General features: G+C 37.8%; 1 protein-coding gene across 1 annotated transcript in view; it reads right to left on the reverse strand.

The window, feature by feature from the left end:
• Positions 1 to 10224, reverse strand: part of SEC24D (SEC24 homolog D, COPII coat complex component) — a 196443-nt gene extending 186219 nt beyond the window's left edge. The window contains exon 1 of the mRNA XM_053703594.1: positions 10107 to 10224. The gene's annotated coding sequence lies outside the window, so the exon portion shown is untranslated. The remainder of the gene's footprint in view (positions 1 to 10106) is intronic.
• Positions 10225 to 20663: the final 10439 nt, after the last annotated feature.

Here is a 20663-nt window from a genome sequence, read left to right on the forward strand (position 1 = left end):
GATCTTAGGGGTGGCAGAGTAGGGGTTAATAACTGTATGTGGGTGGCGGCGATGTTGGGGGCAGCAGATTAGTGGTGTTTAGACTCGGGGTTTATGTTAGGGTGTTAGGTTTAAACATTATTTTGTTTTTCCCCATATACATCAATGGGGCTGCGTTACGGAGCTTTTGTTTCTGCGATCGCAGGTGTTAGGCTTTTTATTTGCCATTGATGTCTATGGGAAAATCGTGCACTAGCACGTCAAAGCAGCACTTGTTTTCGTTGCGGTATGGAGCTCAATGCCACCATATCGCCCGCACAAGCCTGCTTTTTCAAAACCTCTAATACTAGCGCTATAGGGAGGTGAAATAATGCAGTTTTTGTGGCGGTCGTTAAAATCCCTATTGCGCTCAATACTCTAGCTGATTGTTAACTAACACCTATTACTTTCTGGCAGGTGACAGACTATTTTGTGATAGGTTTGAAAAAAGAAAAAAGAAAAACCAATGGCACTACTTCTTAGTTAAGAGAAAGCTCTAGATCTCTCTATATAGGGTGATCCGTAATATGTACCAGATCACTATATATCTAATATTGGAGTCAGTGGTGCTGTGTACTATTTATAAACTTGAAAAAGTAGATAGTGGTTAAAGAGATAACCACTGGAAAGAGTACACTTATAGCACTCAAGAGCTATATAAATATAATAGGTTATACTTGGATGTTGAATAAGACTGATTATTTAGTTCAGGAGTAACACAGATCTCTAAATATTCAATTACCTAACTAAAATTAAAACTTAACGTTTATTAATCAAACTGTGCTTAAAATTTGCGGAAAAGAGCGTGTGATTTAAAAACACAAACTAAAATTGGTGTAATTATCTCAAATAGATCAAATAACAGGCTAGTAGGATCGTTTGGGGGGTCTTTATTGGGATCTCACCTGTATAGAGGCTGTGAACTAAGTTAAAATATAAATTGTATTTTATATTGGTTGTATATGCCTAAGGTCAGTAATGTTCAACTGTGGGTGTATTGATAACCAGTTATGCCAGATGGATTAGCAAAATTGGGTTACTGTATACACTCAGGATAATTGGGAATGTCTATGCCCTTCTGTTATTACCCAGTATTAGCTGTTTAGAAAGAGTGTTACTCAAATCCTATGTTAGTGTAATATAATCAGAGTGGAGTTGTCTGAGTCCTGACTGGATTATCCAGTTAGTTGACTGACTCTATCACATTTATTCCTTGCCGTTTTGAGCTATGAATAGTTAAAGTATATAGATAGTGAATTGCTTTGTGCAAAGGTTATATCCTTTATTAAATTGGTACTGCATCAAAGGAAAATCATAGCTTAAGTTGTATAGGATTGAGTTTTTCACAACGTCTGAGTTTATAGACTTGACAATAAATTTAGGTACCTTTAAATAAATGTTATTATATAAGACTCAGATTATGTTTATTATTATGTATTTTCCTGGGCTTAAAGCATCTTGTCCAGTGCTTAGACGCAAGGTAATATTGGTAGTATTTATAATTGTGTGTTAAAGGGTTAAGTTGGTAATGTTTGTAATTGTTTGTATAATTTTAATACATAGTAGCAAACACCTATCATGGTATAAGTATTTCCACACTGCTTTATTTAAATTCTAGCCCTCTGATTCTTAATATAACCATTCATTCGGATACAATGGGCTCCATGTACTAAAGCATCAATTTTTTCGCCGACAACGTGTTTGCTCGACTCGCTTTAACTCGCAGCTAGCGAGATGTTGCCCGCCCGCCATATGTACTAAAAACTATTAAAAAAAAAGGCGCGTCAAATCCGCATCGAGCACTGGCGAATGATTCATACATATGACGCCTCGCTATTTGCGAATGTACTATTAATCGCTTACAACTGTCAGTCATGTTTGTCCCACGTGACTGCAAGGTGTCAGAAACGTCAGCTTTGTCGCGGGAACATATTGCAGCACTATATAAGCTCTATTTAATAAAGTTTTTCAGACTGCATATTTCAAGAACTTGAAGCTTTACTGACTTTTATTGTTATCGATAAATTAAGTATGGCTACTTCTCGATCTGATTCACAGTCCAAATCGAAGAATCCCCACTTCTCACATCAGCAGAACCTGGTTCTTGTCGATATGGTGCTAGACTCATATGACTATTTATTTGGTTGTCGTTCGAAGCAAACGTCTAGTATCCGTAAAAAAAGTACTGCAATATGGGTACAGTCTATTGCCCCAAGAACATTTGGCATTCCAGCCACACTGTAGAATTGCGACTTTATCGATTGCCACTCTTCTGTGGTAGATGGTAGACAAACATATTCGGGGACTATATGCATGAGTGCATCGATAACTTTGGAAAGATGACGAGAAAAGGCAGACTGACTGAAACCAATGATGACGCTGGACACTGCCTGAAATGATCCGGTGGCAAAAAAGTGCAAGGCAGCAAGAAACTTTAGTATTCCGGGAATGGCCCTTGAACGAGCCGTCACAGGCTCTAGAAAATGTGCTATTTGAGAATATAAAGACAATATTGAATGTCGATCCAGACGGAACCTTTGAATAACCTCTCGATCGGAAAGGGCATCTAAAGGAACCCGAGGAAGGAATACCCGCTGTACTCGTAATCGCCTTCTTCGAACCGGATTTGGGGCATCAGGTTGACGAATTTGCCTTCTACCCCTCATTTGCATCAGACGAACAATATAAAGTTGAAGAAGTGTCTCCATATGGCTAACAGGATCAAAAGTGAGTAACCATTCAATTGTACACCTCTTTTAAATCAGTTGTAGGCGTTGATCTGATAGACCCTATTGTTTATTATGGTGCTCGCCACCTATTAGCTGGCGAGGGATTTTTAACGAGGTAGGTGCGGAGAAATTCACGAGCGTAGAAATAGATAGTTTAGTAATTCCTGTTTTGTGCGAGATTTATGTCGAGCGAGTATTTTCTAGCTACAAAAAAGACGAGAATTCAAGATTTGCGGGCAAGTTCGCTCGCCGTTTTTTAATATAAGGTTTTCAATGGATTCGTGGGATAGTACATACGGTTATTGATCCGCACGCAGAAATTTAGACGAAAATAGTCACGAAGACCTCGCAGACAGCTTAGTACATGGAGCCCAATATTATAATTTTGTATGCGCTTGTGCTGTAAGGGATTAGGTTATATATCGTTGCTCATTTATTCACCACAGATTAGTATAAATTGCTCATCTTTCACACACAAACAGCAACTGGACTTATCCAATATTTAGTGCCGTAAATTCCGGAATGTTTTGCAAGGGCGTTTGTGCATATGTTAACCCTAAGTAACGCAACCTCTCAGTTCAAAGCTGAGTACATCCTTTCTTAGTTACATAGTACTGGTTTTGCAACACCGTTTTGTCTAAATTCAGGCACACCAATTATTTATGTAACCTCTCATTTAGTTACAATATTAAAATGTTATATGTGCAAAAGAAGTGAACAATTTTATGTTGTAGCTCATTAATCTGCAGCAGGTTGATTGGAATTCCTAATCTCATGCATACACACAGTAGCTAGAGTTCTCCTTTTATATTATAACGTAAATTCCAGTGTTATACAAGGGTGTTTGTGCACTTTAAGATCTTGGTAACACGATCTTTCAATATGTAGCTGATAGTTAATTTACCAACAAGAGAGTAAATAAATCTGGTTATCCTTATATTAGTATAGCCTCAGGTGATCCCCTCAATATATAATAATAGTATTAACCAGCCACTGAAGTGGAATATTAGGTAATACCCAGTGTTTTATAAAAGTGGTTTGGCGTTTAAATTATCAAGTTAACTAACCGCTAAGGCAATATCGCTTGCAAGCGGTAGCTAGATCCTGCCATGCACTCGTTTAAATTGTGCTTCAGAGCTTACAAGTTATACTACAAATAATACCCCATAATGAAACTACATTTGAGTAAAATTGCTATATGTATAGCCTGTTTGTATAAGAAGTCATTATATTCCACCAATTAAAGTAAGCAACTAAAATACATGAGCTCGCAACGACTCCTCACCAATTCCCTAGGTCCCTAACATGTTTCGCCGTCTAACATGGCTTTTTCAAAGGGTTATCCCGATTGCACTGTTTGCATGCGTCTTTTAAACCCGATTGTCAATAGGCTCCGCCTTGTGGGAAGCAACTTTCATATTACGTAATAGTGGAGTCTCTAACTTGGTCTCAATGAATTCTGGGTAATGTAGTTGTTAAAGAAATGGATATCCAGCGTGAGACTCGCCTGTTCTCTCCTGCAATATGTGATTATTGATTTTATATTGATCTGCCTGAACATGACAAATTTTACGCATTCTGTTCACCCCACAGTTAGTGCTACTAGGCTTTAAAATTACTATTATCTATTCATGTAGAATATGTACGTAAATATGTCAACTCAGATCTTTTATTCGAGAGTAAGGTATTGATTATGTATTTACTTAATAATTTTTTATTTATCTTTTATCATGAAAAGGATTTAATAGCTTTGCTTATATGGTATTAAAAAAGTTAGGTTCGTCATCTGCCTAACTCTTGGAATCAATGTTGGTTTGGGGAATAAACATTAGGGGGATAACAATTACATGTATATATATCGTATAACTGAATTGAGTCACTAAAATTAAATTAATAGAATAAATGTGCCCTAGTCCTAGTAATGACTGGTATACTGAATCGTGATAATAAACCCTAAAGGATGTGCAACTGATATAATTGAGATAAAGTGCTGAGATGTGATGTGAGAAGAATATACAGTCTTACAAATAATATAATAATTATAATAATAATACATATGTGATTCGGCTCGTAATACTGGGTGTTACATATGAAAAAATACTAAGATGTGAAGTGAAGGGGACGAAACTCAAGAAAGACGGAAGAAACTGTGAATCATGATTGGAAAAATGATAGTTATGCTTAAGTGGTTATGGTAGAAATACATGGGTGTGTGAGAATTAGTGAATGGATTCATACTGTGAGTGGGTGTGCATATAGAGAGGTGTGATAAGAGGGGACTAGTATTCTTTTTTATTTAAGAATATACACCTTACATTGTTTAAAACCAATGTACCCTTAATGGAACAATAATCAGAATTAATTCCTAATAACAAAAATATATTATACACCAAGAAAAATCATTATTCATTTTGCCTGCTTATCTTGTAATTTAAAAGTGAAAAGTGTAGAGCCTGGAGTGCATTACCTGAAATATAGAATTCCGACTGTGCTACATACTGCACAGTGATTGCTTCTTAAACAGAGGAAATAAGTTAACTTCTTCCTGCTGGGACTTATTTGTCTACATCGTGAAACAAAGTGCCGCTATGTAAACAAATAAATAAAAAATGTAAATCACGCGATCGTTTATTCAATCAAGTGATTTTAATGATGGGAACTGGTCAGGGGGAAGTGCCTATGATTCTAGGCACCCCCCCCAGCCTGCGATTCCATTGTACAAGCGACTACAGCTTCAGGATAGCCAAACGGCTAGGACGTTCCATGCCGTCCTAACGGCGCTAAAGCCCAGCACAGTTAGGACGGCATGGAACATCTTAATGGCAGGAAGGGCTTAAACAATATTCAAAAGGCTGCAAAACAAATTTTGCTAACAAAATTAAATTTCTATTTACAAACAAAAATATTCTAAATGCTTGATATTTGAAATGCAGCGATTCACGTGTTCAAAATGGTTTATGCTAGAATGTATTTGTTTGCAAACAGCTTTTTCCTATATTTTATTATTTTAAATAGCAGCTTTTACTGGTTGTAATCCGACCTATACTGAAAATATGAGTAACAAATATTTCCTCTGTAGAAAAGCTATAAAATAAGAGACAAAAGCATTAAATAACGGGACAGAAAGGTCAAAATTGAAATGTACATAAATGCATTTCTATTTAAAAGAGAAGCATTCTTGTAATGTACTTTAATTAGCAAAAATGCTTCTGGTACAAGTTATTACTGATTTTCTGTGGCATACGCACATATCCTGTGCAGGTCTATGCACCAGTATTAAAGCTCAGAGAGCTGAATATGGTGTGTATTGCTTCTGTGAAGATGTAATTTGTCTCATACAAGCCGCCACTGACTCTCTAAGAAGGAGCGGTGTTTGAGCACTGCTGTATGGGCCCTTACATGATATGTGCATATGCAGCAAAAAAAAATAATCAGTAATAACTTTTTTATTATAGGCATTTTTGCTAATGGGAGCATATTGCAAACATGTTTCTATTTCACATTGAAATGCACCTATGCACATTTTTTTTTTTTTATCTTTCTATACCTTTAACCCCTTAATGACAACTGACGTACCAGGTACGTCATGCATTAACAAGCAGTTAATGACAATGGACGTACCTGGTACGTCAGTTGTCTAACAGAGTGCTGGAAGCGATCACAAATGCTTCCAGCAGCTCTGAGGGTATTGCAGTGATGCCTCGATATGGAGGCATCCTGCAATACCACTTTACAAGCCCCCGATGCAGAGAGAGACACTCTGTGGCCCTCTCTGCACCGGTAGCGATAGTGCCGGGTGTGAGGGTGCGCGTGCACGATGCGCGTATGTGCACGTGAGCATGCATGTGCGCGTGCACGCGCGTGTATGTGCGCGCACGTGTGCGGGTGCACGTGCACCCATTAGCCACACTGACACCAATGAATGAGGGCAGAAAGGGGGAAAAAAAGGGATTTTTTTAAAAAAAAAAATATATAAAAGGATCTGGGAGGGGGTGGTGGTGGGGGTATTGTGGGGGGCTGCTACACTACAGAAATAGTTTTTTAAGTAAAAATAAAATAAAAATACTTTTTGGGTTTTTTTGGGGGCCAAACTGGGTACTGGCAGACAGCTGCCAGTACCCAAGATGGTGGTAATTAGGTAGGGGAGAGGGTTAGAGAGCTGGAGGGGGGATCAGGGAGGTTGGGGCTAAGGCAGGGGTCCATCACAGCTAAAATACTTTATTATTTTTATTTAAAAAAAAAAAAAAAACCTCTTTTATTTAGTACTGGCAGACTTTCTGCCAGTACTTAAGATGGCGGGAACAATTGTGGGGTGGGGGAGGGAAGAGAACTGTTTGGGAGGGATCAGGGGGTGGGATGTGTCAGGTGGGAGGCTGATCTCTAAAATTAACCCTGCAAGCTCCCTACAAGCTACCTAATTTAACCCCTTCACTGTTGGGCATAATTAACGTGTGGTGCGCAGCAGCATTTAGCGGCCTTCTAATTACCAAAAAGCAACGCCAAAGCCATATAAGTCTGCTATTTCTGAACAAAGGGGATCCCAGAGAAGCTTTTACAACAATTTCTGCCATAATTGCACAAGCTGTTTGTAAATAATTTCAGTGAGAAACCTAAAATTGTGAAAAATGTTAAGTTTTTTTTTTTATTTGCTCGCATTTGGCGGTGAAATGGTGGCATAAAATATACCAAAATGGGCCTAGATCAATACTTGGGGTTGTCTACTACACTACACTAAGGCTAAAATTAACCCTACAAGCTCCCTACAAGCTCCCTAATTAACCCCTTCACTCCTGGGCATAAAACACATGTGGTGCGCAGCGGCATTTAGCGGCCTTCTAATTACCAAAAAGCAACCCAAAAGCCATATAAGTCTGCTATTTCTGAAAAAAGGGGATCCCAGAGAAGCATTTACAACCATTTGTGCCATAATTGCAGAAGCTGTTTGTAAATAATTTCAGTGGGAAACCTAAAGTTTGTGACAAATTTTGTGAAAAAGTTAACTTTTTTTTTTTTTATCGCATTTGGGGGTGAAATGGTGGCATGGAATATACCAAAATGGGCCTAGATCAATACTTTGGGTTGTCTTCTAAAAAAAAATATATACATGTCAAGGGATATTCAGGTATTCCTGACAGATATCAGGGTTCCAATGTAACTAGCGCTAATTTTGAAAAAAGTGGTTTGGAAATAGCGAAGTGCTACTTGTATTTATTGCCCCATAAATTGCAAAAAAAGCAAAGAACATGTAAACATTGGGTATTTCTAAACTCAGGACAAAATTTAGAAACTATTTAGCATGGGTGTTTTTTGGTGATTGTAGATGTGTAACATATTTTGGGGGTCAAAGTTAGAAAAAGTGTGTTTTTTTTCCATTTTTTCCTCATATTTTTTTTTTTTTTTTTAGTAAATTATAAGACATGATGAAAATAATGGTATCTTTAGAAAGTCCATTTAATGGCGAGGAAAACGGTATATAATATGTGTGGGTACAGTAAATGAGTAAGAGGGAAATTACAGCTAAACACAAACACTGCAGAAATGTAAAAATAGCCATTGTCATTAAGGGTAAGAAAATTGAAAAATGGTCCGGTCATTAAGGGGTTAATCTCCTAGTGGAGGGGTAAGAGGGAGACAGAGATTTTGGATCTAAAAATATGGTTATGTTCATTCACACACCCAAACATAATTAGCATTTCAGTACCTAACATAGATAATATTAGCAGGTTGTCTGTTTTACTTGCAGGCTCAGCAAATTGTTATGGGCATGTTATGAAGAACAAGTGATGGTTTAGTGAGCAAAACCAGCTATTTCAAATACACAAATTATCATGAACGAACAATTTCACATACATTTAATACTCTGCAATACAGTAATTTGGAACACAATAAGGAGAAATACATTTTAGAGTGCAGTTTCCCTTTAATTTCTGATGCATATATAAAACAATTATTTTAATATCCCTTTAAATTGTTCCTTAATGATATTGGGGCTGGTTCTCAAAAACTTACAACCTTCAGCTTATTTTAATGAGCATCATTTTGTCTGTGCTTAATATAAAGAATAATAGTGAACTCCCCTTGATGAGAAACACAGTATCCAAGGCACAAACAATCTCTGGTGAGCATCATAATACTGGCGAGGCATCTTAAAGAATCTCACAGGACCAGAGAGCTTTAGTGAATCAGGCCCAATCACACCAAACACAAATTACAAGAGTATAAGATTTATTTTTGGATTATCATGGCCTTTTTATGTCACAGTATGAATTTGTTGACATACAAAAAGCACATATGTTATTCCACCAAATCACAATATGTCATCAAAAAATCTTAATTTTTTTCCCATATCACACAGCCCTACTTTACAAGTAAGTATGTTTGAAAACAAATGTTTCATTTGTTACACAATGTTTTTATAGTTGTAAATTTAAAAAGAGTCAGTGCACTGGTGCAATCAACATCCTGGCCCACATTTTCTGGTTTACATGCCAAATGTAATTTAAGAGAGATAAATAGATGATAGATAGATAGATAGATAGATGATAGATAGATAGATAGATAGATAGATGATAGAAAACATGACAAGTTGTACTTAATAATATTACATTCCATGTTGGGCTTCTTTGACCTTATTTAATGCAATTGACCATTGGATTTGAGTCTTATGTTTTATACTAAAACATAATGTATCAGTCACGCATCATCTATATTTTATAAAGTTGCAGGTATATTAATATTATTACTTACATTATTCTTATTATTGTTATCATTATTATTTCCTTATGAAATTGCAATTTATTATGCAGTGGGATACAAAATAATACAACAGATATATAATGAATATATGGGACATATGCCAAACAAAACATATAGTGAACACAGAGATATATAAAATTGGGCCCTGATCATCAGATTTGATACTTTTGTTTATCTTGTCATACATTACACAGCTATCTCATATAGTTATGTTATATGTGTCATGGATGGTCAATCATTTAAACTGGAGTACACATATGGACATATCACAAAGTCACTGCAAGTGACCTATCATATGATGATCAGTCTCATTATATCATTACAAATCATATGAAGGGGGGAAATACAATTATATATATATATATTCACAACAGTTTGCCATGTCCTATTATCATATGCTATCCCTGACTTCAGACCAGCTGTAACCATGTAGTGTAATTCACAGATTGCATTGTACATTGACTGACTGTATATGATGACACGTCTATCACTGAAAACCAGGTACACACATAACTCATAAGTCGTGCAGCCCCCTGCCCACGTATGACCCAGTGTGCATTGGTACCAGAAGTGCACGCGTAACCTGTTCATTTTGTGACATACCTGTGTCCCACAAGTCCAGTTCTCAACTTAGCAGCGGACCCGGCAGAACGCAGCTGAGGCTGAGCTAAGAGCGAGCTCTGCCACGTCAAACAGACACAGCTGGAGCGGCCGCGCATGCACGGCGCCCTATTGGCAGCCTACAGTGCACTAAAGGACACGAAAACTTTCAAGCGCGTTCAAAAAGCTACGATTCAATCTCATAGGGAAAAAGGTCTCCGCGTACACGCACCTGTAGCTGTGAACTCTGTAGCCGAGCGCGCTCCACGTCATCAGTTAGTTTAGTGAGAAAGCTGTGACTTGTTGCCTTTTGCCACTCTGAGAGCAGGGGTAGGAGCTGAGGGAGTTTGTATTGTTTATAGTAATAACTGTGTCCGCAGTTATAGCACTCTCTAGGAAGTAAGGCCCGAATACATTAAACATTAGTTATTCAATTAAAATGACTTTAAACTCAAAATTCAAACGTTCATAATTCAGATAGAGCATGTAAATATAAACAACTTTTAAATTTACTTCTATTAACAGTTTTGCTTAGTTTTGTTTGTATCCTTTGTTAAAGAGTAATCCTAAATGAGCTCAGGAGCATGCACTTGTCCTTAGTCATCTAAAACAATGTTATATGTAGCTGCAAATTCTGCTGCCATAAAGTGTATGAAGCATTCAATGGCGGCAGTGTTTGAAACAATGTATAAAATAGCTATAAACATTGCTGCAAACATTGCTGCCAAATGGCTAAAGACACATGCACACTTCTGAGCTCACCTATGAGGACTCTTTAACAAAGGATACCAAGAGAACTAAGTAAAATTGATCAAATAGAAAGTTATTTAAAAGTGCACGTTCTATCTATTTAAGTTTAATTTTGATTATACTGTCTCTTGTGTAAACATATTTAACCCCTTAATGACCACAGCACTTTTCCATTTTCTGTCCGTTTGGGACCAAGGCTATTTTTACATTTCTGCGGTGTTTGTGTTTAGCTGAAATTTCCCTCTTACTCATTTACTGTACCCACACATATTATATATTGTTGTTCTCGCCATTAAATGGACTTTCTAAAGATACCATTATTTTCATCATATCTTATAATTTACTATAAAAAAATTATAAAATAAGAGGAAAGAATGGAAAAAAACACACTTTTTCTAACTTTGACCCCCAAAATCTGTTACACATCTACAACCACCAAAAAACACCCATGCTAAATAGTTTCTAAATTTTGTCCTGAGTTTAGAAATACCCAATGTTTACATGTTCTTTGCTTTTTTTGTAAACTATAGGGCCATAAATACAAGCAGCACTTTGCTATTTCCAAACCATTTCTTTTCAAAATTAGCGATAGTTACATTAGAGCACTGATATCTTTCAGGAATCTCTGAATATCCATTGACATGTATATATATTTTTTTTTAGTAGACAACCCAAAGTATTGATCTAGGCCCATTTTGGTATATTTCATGCCACCATTTCACCGCCAAATGCAATCAAATACAAAAAATCGTTCACTTTTCACAAATTTTTTCACAAACTTTTGGTTTCTAACTTAAATTATTTACAAACAGCTTGTGCAATTATGGCATAAATGGTTGTAAATTCTTCTCTGGGATCCCCTTTGTTCAGAAATAGCAGACATAAATGACTTTGGTGTTGCTTTTTGGTAATTAGAAGGCCGCTAAATGCCACTGCGCACCACACGTGTATTATGCCCAGCAGTGAAGGGGTTAATTAGGGAGCATGTAGGGAGCTTTTTGGGGTAGTTTTAGCTTTAGTGTAGTGTAGTAGACAACCCCAAGTATTGATCTAGGCCAATTTTGGTATATTTCATGCCACCATTTCACCGCCAAATGCGATCAAATTAAAAAAAACGTTAATTTTTTCTCAATTTTAGGTTTCTCACTGAAATTATTTACAAACAGCTTCTGCAATTATGGCACAAATGGTTGTAAATGCTTCTCTGGGATCCCCTTTGTTCAGAAATAGCAGACATATATGGCTTTGGCATTGCTTTTTGGTAATTAGAAGGCCTCTAAATGCCGCTGCGCATCACACGTGTATTATGGCTAGCAGTGAAGGGGTTAATTATGTAGCTTGTAGGGAGCTTGCAGGGTTAATTTTAGCTTTAGTGTAGAGCTCAGCCTTCCACCTGAAACATCAGACCCCCTGATCCCTCCCAAACAGCTCTCTTCCCTCCCCCACCCCACAATTGTCCCCGCCATTTTAAGTACTGGCAGAAACTCTGCCAGTACTAAAATAAAAGGTATTTGGCCCTTTTTAAAAAAAAAAAAAGAAAAAAAAAAGCATATTTACATATGCTGATGTGTAGGATCCCCCCTTAGACCCCAACCTCACTGATCCCCCACCAAACTGCTCTCTAACCCTTCCCCTCTGCAATAATGGGCGCCATCTTGGGTACTGGCAGCTGTCTGCCAGTACCCAGTTTTGTAACAAAATGTGCCTTTTTTTAAAAAAATTCCCTTTTCTGTAGTGTAGCTCCCCCCCCCCCCCCCCACCGAGACCAACCCCCAACCCCTTCCAGGACCCTTAGATTGCATTTTACTGTATTTGTGTTTTTAACTTTTAACTTTTTTTTTCTGTAGTGTAGCGGTTCCCACCTGCTCCCGCCCCGTGCACGCGCCCGCCCACCACCCCCCATGCACGCGCGTGCTCCCGTGCGCGCCCCCATAGCTCCCGCCCCCGATCCCGCCCCCCTCCACTCCACATAGAGCACCGATGGCCGCCCACCCGCCTCCCACGTAAGCTCCCACCCACCAACGATACCGGCCATCGATGTCCGGTGCAGAGAGGGCCACAGAGTGGCTCTCTCTGCATCGGATGGCCAAGGGGGGTTATTGCAGGATGCCTCCATATCGAGGCATCACTGCAATAACCGGAAAGCAGCTGGAAGCGAGCAGGATCGCTTCCAGCTGCTTTCCAGACCAAGGACGTACGCCACACGTCCTCGGTCATTAACTGTATTTTTTTTGAGGACGTGTGGCGTACGTCCTTGGTCGTTAAGGGGTTAAATGGAGGTATATTTTGTCATTTACAGGGCACACATTCTCTCCTTTCCAGAGTGGGAGGCACAATCATGTATACTAATTTGCAATGTCTTCCTTGAAGTTAGGTATGTACTAATATCATGTATCTCAGTTTGTATCTAAAAACGTTATCCCATTACTTTACCTGTGCAAGGTGTTTTACATTTACCATGACTCATTAAACGAATATTTTTGAAAAAAATGCAAATTGAAAAATTGTTTTGTATGTGAAAAAAAGTTGATTAAATTCATAGTAACAGGAAAAGCATGTTTGTGCCCAATTTATTCATAAGCATAAATTGTCAACTGTCTCATAGGAGCCCCGATGTTCAAAACATCAACAGAACGTCAAGATTTTTAAAGAAGAGGGGCATGGCCTAGCAGTGCTGGTGATTGGCGATGTCTCTCCCATAGAAAGTTAATGGGAGTGTGGCATTACCACCCGCATTGCCAATATCGCCACTCATTGGCATTTAGCTGCGGCTGGGGGGGGGCCCTATTTGATGTGTGCCCACTGCCTACACAGCATAGACAGTGCGCTTACTAAAACTAAAAATAGTTTCAGTGTAGGCACACTTCAAATATTGCCTGCGGGATCTAAGTTTTACTACACCTACTCTAACTACCACAGGTGATGTAGTCACGCCAGCTAATAGCTTGCGAGACAACTGTCGCTGCTACCCTCCCCCTGCTCCGCCTCCCTACCGACCACCGACCACCTACCCCTACGTCAGAGCTAACCTACACTCCCCTCTCCACTGCCCAGCTAACTCCCCCTGACCACCTACACCTATGTCACGCCTGGAATGCCCAGCTAAGCCCCTAATACCACCTACACTTAATAAAGTCTACCTAAAAAACCTAACCTAAAAAATCAAAGTTAAAATAAAAAAGCATAGTCTTCAAAATAAAAAAAACACACCCAAAAAGCCCTAACTAACCCCAAAGTCCGTCTCTGCCACCATGAAGATGGGCCCCTGGCATCTGGAGCCAGGATGACGAGGGTCCTGGCGTGGAAGAAGATTGTGGAGTGGAGGCGGTGGAAGAGGCTGCCGATGTACGCCTCCATGAAGATGGAGGACCCCCGGCCACTGGAGCCAGGGTGAAGTGGGCCCAACGTCGGATCAAGAGGAGCTGGATTTTGTTTTTGATATTTGAGTACAAACTTTAGGGTTAGTTAGGGCTTTTTTGGGGGTGTTTTTTATTTAGAAAAATATGCTATTTTTATTTTAATTTTTTAGGTTAGGTTTTTTTAGGTAGACTATTATTTTGGGGGCTAATTGTATTGTAGAGGGGGGGTCTTGTAATTTTTTTTATTGTAAAATAGCTGAATTATCCTAAGTGCAATGCCCTACAAAAGGCCATTTTAGTGTTGGGGTTTAGGTTTTTTTGTTTGTTTTGGATGTGGGGTTTTATGGGGCATGTTGATTAGTGCTAGGTATACTGTATTTTTTTTATTTTATTTAGCTTAGTTGTTTTTTTCAGTAACTTAGATTTTTCAATTTTTAAGTAACTTAGGGGGTTTAGTTGAGAGCGGGGTTAGGTGTTAGGTAGGGTTAATTTGTGTTGGGGGTTCTGGTGGTTTATTGGTTAATAGAATACATAGGTACTTGCGGTGGGTAATGGGTGGTATAGGGTTAATAGGATAGATAGGTACTTACTTGCGGTGGGTATGCAGCGGTATAGGGGTTAATAGGATAGATATTTACTGTCCGTGGGTATGTGGCGGTATAGTGGTTAATAGGATAGGTAGGTATTTGCTATGGGTATTTGGCAGTATAGGGGTTAATAGGATAGGTAGGTACTTGCGATGGGTATGTGGCAGTTTAGTGATTAATAGAATAGATACCTGTGGTGGGTATGTGTTTGGTTTAGATATTTATTAGAGCAGTGTTAGTTTGCAATAGTGGGGTACTTTGGTTTAGGGGTATTAGTGGTTAGGCACATGGCAGTTCTATTTCAAGGAATCCTTTACAATACATCACCAATATGGGCAGTGATACTGGATATTGTCTATAGCCAGCATCGCCAACCAATGGCATGTATAGTTGGCGATGCATGGAATATTTCAACAGGCTCACTCGACATATCGGCGGATCCCTTGGAATATTTCACCGCTTCGTAGAACTTTCAATCATCGGGGGGCCAGGGCAACTCCCACAACTCTATTGGTAAACACTGACAACCCAACAACCACAAAAATAAAATTTAATTTCATTTTATTCACGGCAGGAACTGTAATGTACATTTAAAATGCTCTATTTTACGAACATAGAAAAATAACTCAAAGTTACTTGAAAGTCATATTATTTTAGTGTAACCATTTTTAAAAATGTATTGTGCTCACATGCACATACTATTAAAGGGCCATTACAGTTAAAAAAAAACTAAAAAAAACATTCTCTAATACATGAGTAGTGCGACTAGGGCTGCTTACTGAATCAGTAGTGTTTTTCCACTTGGGACCAGCAGTACTCTGCAAGTCCCAGGTTGTATTTCTACTGTGTTTTTACCCCTTTGTGCGTGTTAAGCACACAGTAGTGTAGGGTTGATAGTCTTAAAATGACACGCTCTAATGGATTAGGGCATGTCATTGTTTGAATATAATGACACCTTTAAAATGAGTATTATAATTACATTTCAGACGACAAATACAGAAATATTGGAATCAATGCTTTAGTTATTATTTTTTTTACTGAGAGTCAGCCCACGTGTGCTAAATTAAATCGCCTTCTGAACTGATCTAATTGATGTGAGCTATTTTTCAACCTCATGCATCAGTACTGTACATCAATGCTGTAACAGGAAAATCATGTTTGTGCCCAAGTAATCCATAAGCATAAATTGCTAACTGTCTAATAAAGGCAACTTCCACATCTCTATTGGTAAACGCTGACAACCCCCAAGCAAGAAAATATAATTTAATTCCAATAGGAAGGAAGGGTGTCAATACACTTGTTAAAAGGAACATAAAACCCAATTTTATTCTTCCATAATTCAGACATAGCATACAATTTTAAACAAAATTCCCATTTACTTCTATTATCAAATTTACTTAATTTTCCTCTCTTTTAGGTGGTATTTGAAGTGACACCCTGTGTCAGTTTCAGTAACTATGGCCTCGATCAAAATCTATTGGCAATGTGCTCCCAAAATGGATTTCTGCCAAAAAGGGTCTTCGAGGGTGATCACAATGCAAAATCGATTTGCTTTCTAAAAGTTTCACAGCAGTAAATGCCTTTTCAACAGAAAAGCTCCCTAATAGGAATTTCACATGTAACGTACCTGTTCTCAAAATAGAAACTGGGAGGTCACTCAAAACTGACTGATGCAATAGCACATTCACACCTCTTAAGATTACAGTAAAAGGAATATTCAAGTGTGCAAGGGACATACTTATTTACATGTGTGACATTAACAAATTGTAATCCAAATCCATCCTCACCACTGATTAACCAGATAAAGGCCATATGTATCTAGGCATGATGGGCACACTTCCATTGTCACATCAGGACCCCAGCATCTACAAAGAATGTGTTTTTTTTTTTTTTTTTTTTTTTTAATAATTCTAAGTCACACTTGCACTTTTGTGTTTGTCACTAACAGGACTGGTGTCTTCATAATAAGGTTTTAAAACAGGTTTGCATAATCATGACTTTCATAGCAACCTATTGCATTGCATTTCCATCTAAACCTTCTGAATGCCAATTCTATGTTAACATGATGGGCATACTGGTCACTTTTTTTCCAGTCGCTATATGGTCACTTTTAAATTTTAAGAAGTTTTTTTTTATAATATTTATTAATATTGCTTGTTTAAGCACCATTTCCATTTTGGCAAGTTCTAAAAACAAGATAGCAACTATAGGTTTCTATTGAAAGGACTTAAAATATCTTCTTATACTGGATTTTAAAAGGACTGAAACTGTAAAACATGAGCCCACTCCATTTCAACATTTTATCTGCCTAGAACACCTTCAGACGAGATCACCCTAGAAAATAAAAGTTTTGCCTTCTTACTATGTTCACAAATGAGCTATGTATGCAGTTTATCTCTCTGTTTCTTGTATTCTCTCTAGAGAAAAATTCATGTGGTGCTGTCTGCAAATGTTAATAAGGAGAACATGTTGTGTCCCATTTCTTAATAGTTTGGAAAAAATATATAGATTTACTTTAAAATCTGAGGGCTTTAGTGATTGTCATTGTGAGGTAAATGTCAATTTTCAGCCAATATATTTTAAATATTCAATTTGACCCCTTTCCATGCAATTTAGCACTGAAGATTGTAGATTTTCCAATTATTGGAGCTGCAAATGCACATTACAGACTTATCAAAACAAATCCTGCTAGATATCTTCCCTAACTGGATTTAGCAGATAACAACTCATATAATAAGGCAAGTGGAGTTTGGCTAGTAAAGACAACTGCATCAAACAAGATATTTAATTTGCTTTAAAAATGTTTAGACTTGGCTGATATATTATTCTATAGCAAGACAACCAGAAATGTCTAATGTCTTGTAATTACAAGGTGTTTCCTGTCCCTTTAATACATAATGCTCATTTGGACTCAAAGGCATAGATTACAAGTTGAGTGATACAGTTTAGTGTTGTTTAGCGCTATCTGGGCTTAAGGTAATTCAACAGTGCATCCATGTTTGGGCTAGTATTACAAGTTAAAATTAAAAAGTTATTGCATGAGTGAAAGACTAAAGTATGCTAACATTTGGAGGCTGTATAATGCAACCAAGCTAACCCGAAGGCAAACAGCACTAAAGCCGAAGATGTATTAGGAATACTTCAAATACCTATGCTCTTTTTATTTAAAAAAAAATATATATATATATATATATGTATAATTTTGTCAAATATATATCTAAAGCTATATACTGTATATATTTATGAATATTTATATAGAAATAAATATAGATATATATTATATATATATATATATACATTAAAATTGTTTAAAAATAATATTGTACATTTCAAGATATTTGACTGGGAAGGACACAAAAGTGTATATATATATATATATATATATATATATCTCAAAATAACAAGAATATTGCATTGAGCAATGATACTTTTTTATTGGACTAACTATACATTTATAAGTTGACAAGCTTTCGGAAGAGTTCCTTCCTTTATCAAGTCTGAAGTAATACTTACCAATTCAATGGAATTTACAGATTATATCTTAAAACACAGAATAGCTAAGAAGACAGAAAGTGCAGGTAGAGGAGGCGGTGTCGTAAAAATCATGAGGGGGGCTTTGGTAACAGGCAGACAGTGTCCAGTGTAGGAGAACAGACAAGGGAAATATATAGCTTTACATAGAGCATATACAGGGAGTGCAGAATTATTAGGCAAATGAGTATTTTGACCACATCATCCTCTTTATGCATGTTGTCTTACTCCAAGCTGTATAGGCTCGAAAGCCTACTACCAATTAAGCATATTAGGTGATGTGCATCTCTGTAATGAGAAGGGGTGTGGTCTAATGACATCAACACCCTATATCAGGTGTGCATAATTATTAGGCAACTTCCTTTCCTTTGGCAAAATGGGTCAAAAGAAGGACTTGACAGGCTCAGAAAAGTAAAAAATAGTGAGATATCTTGCAAAGGGATGCAGCACTCTTAAAATTGCAAAGCTTCTGAAGCGTGATCATCGAACAATCAATCGTTTCATTCAAAATAGTCAACAGGGTCGCAAGAAGCGTGTGGAAAAACCAAGGCGCAAAATAACTGCCCATGAACTGAGAAAAGTCAAGCTTGCAGCTGCCAAGATGCCACTTGCCACCAGTTTGGCCATATTTCAGAGCTGCAACATCACTGGAGTGCCCAAAAGCACAAGGTGTGCAATACTCAGAGACATGGCCAAGGTAAGAAAGGCTGAAAGACGACCACCACTGAACAAGACACACAAGCTGAAACGTCAAGACTGGGCCAAGAAATATCTCAAGACTGATTTTTCTAAGGTTTTATGGACTGATGAAATGAGAGTGAGTCTTGATGGGCCAGATGGATGGGCCCGTGGCTGGATTGGTAAAGGGCAGAGAGCTCCAGTCCGACTCAGACGCCAGCAAGGTGGAGGCGGAGTACTGGTTTGGGCTGGTATCATCAAAGATGAGCTTGTGGGGCCTTTTTGGGTTGAGGATGGAGTCAAGCTCAACTCCCAGTCCTACTGCCAGTTTCTGGAAGACACCTTCTTCAAGCAGTGGTACAGGAAGAAGTCTGCATCCTTCAAGAAAAACATGATTTTCATGCAGGACAATGCTCCATCACACGCGTCCAAGTACTCCACAGCGTGGCTGGCAAGAAAGGGTATAAAAGAAGAAAATCTAATGACATGGCCTCCTTGTTCACCTGATCTGAACCCCATTGAGAACCTGTGGTCCATCATCAAATGTGAGATTTACAAGGAGGGAAAACAGTACACCTCTCTGAACAGTGTCTGGGAGGCTGTGGTTGCTGCTGCACGCAATGTTAATGGTGAACAGATCAAAACACTGACAGAATCCATGGATGGCAGGCTTTTGAGTGTCCTTGCAAAGAAAGGTGGCTATATTGGTCACTGATTTGTTTTTGTTTTGTTTTTGAATGTCAGAAATGTATATTTGTGAATGTTGAGATGTTATATTGGTTTCACTGGTAAAAATAAATAATTGAAATGGGTATATATTTGTTTTTTGTTAAGTTGCCTAATAATTATGCACAGTAATAGTCACCTGCACACACAGATATCCCCCTAAAATAGCTATAACTAAAAACAAACTAAAAACTACTTCCAAAACTATTCAGCTTTGATATTAATGAGTTTTTTGGGTTCATTGAGAACATGGTTGTTGTTCAATAATAAAATTAATCCTCAAAAATACAACTTGCCTAATAATTCTGCACTCCCTGTACTGACATAAAGTTATATATCAACATTGAATCAATATCTATCAAGATATGAAATTATTTATACAGGGGGAATACAAAAGACGAGATTCAGAGCATCCGATTGGCTAATACATCAACATGTGACCTCCGCCGCTTAGGATTTGATAACAACGCACGATTGGCTCAGAATGTCACATGACTATTACGGACCTGAAACGGAACTATAGCAAAGGGACTACTCGATTGAGGACTCCTTCTCCTCCTTTGTGATTGGTTCTATTTAAAGTCTAACCTGCATTGGATTATTTTACGGTACTTTTTGACTAGACGGTTCAATACTAAAACGAGATAACCATATAACTTTTAATTAATGATCTAATATAATTCTCTTCTCTAAATTCAAGAACCTTCTGGCCAAAAAGTTTGTATATATGAAACATTTTTGTAAATTCAATCTCCGGTCAAACCGGAAGTTGGATCCCAGGAAACCTGTATTTAAAACAGCATTGTCAGTCACACAGCAGCACATCACCATTGTTTTTAATTTGCTCTTGAGAAAGAAGTTTTTAACGTTGAAACGCGTTTAGCTGAGCTTAATAATAAAGCTTTGTTCATTTTTTATCTGACACAAAG

Source organism: Bombina bombina, chromosome 2, assembly GCF_027579735.1.
Source record: "Bombina bombina isolate aBomBom1 chromosome 2, aBomBom1.pri, whole genome shotgun sequence".
Taxonomy (NCBI): Eukaryota; Metazoa; Chordata; class Amphibia; order Anura; family Bombinatoridae; genus Bombina; species Bombina bombina.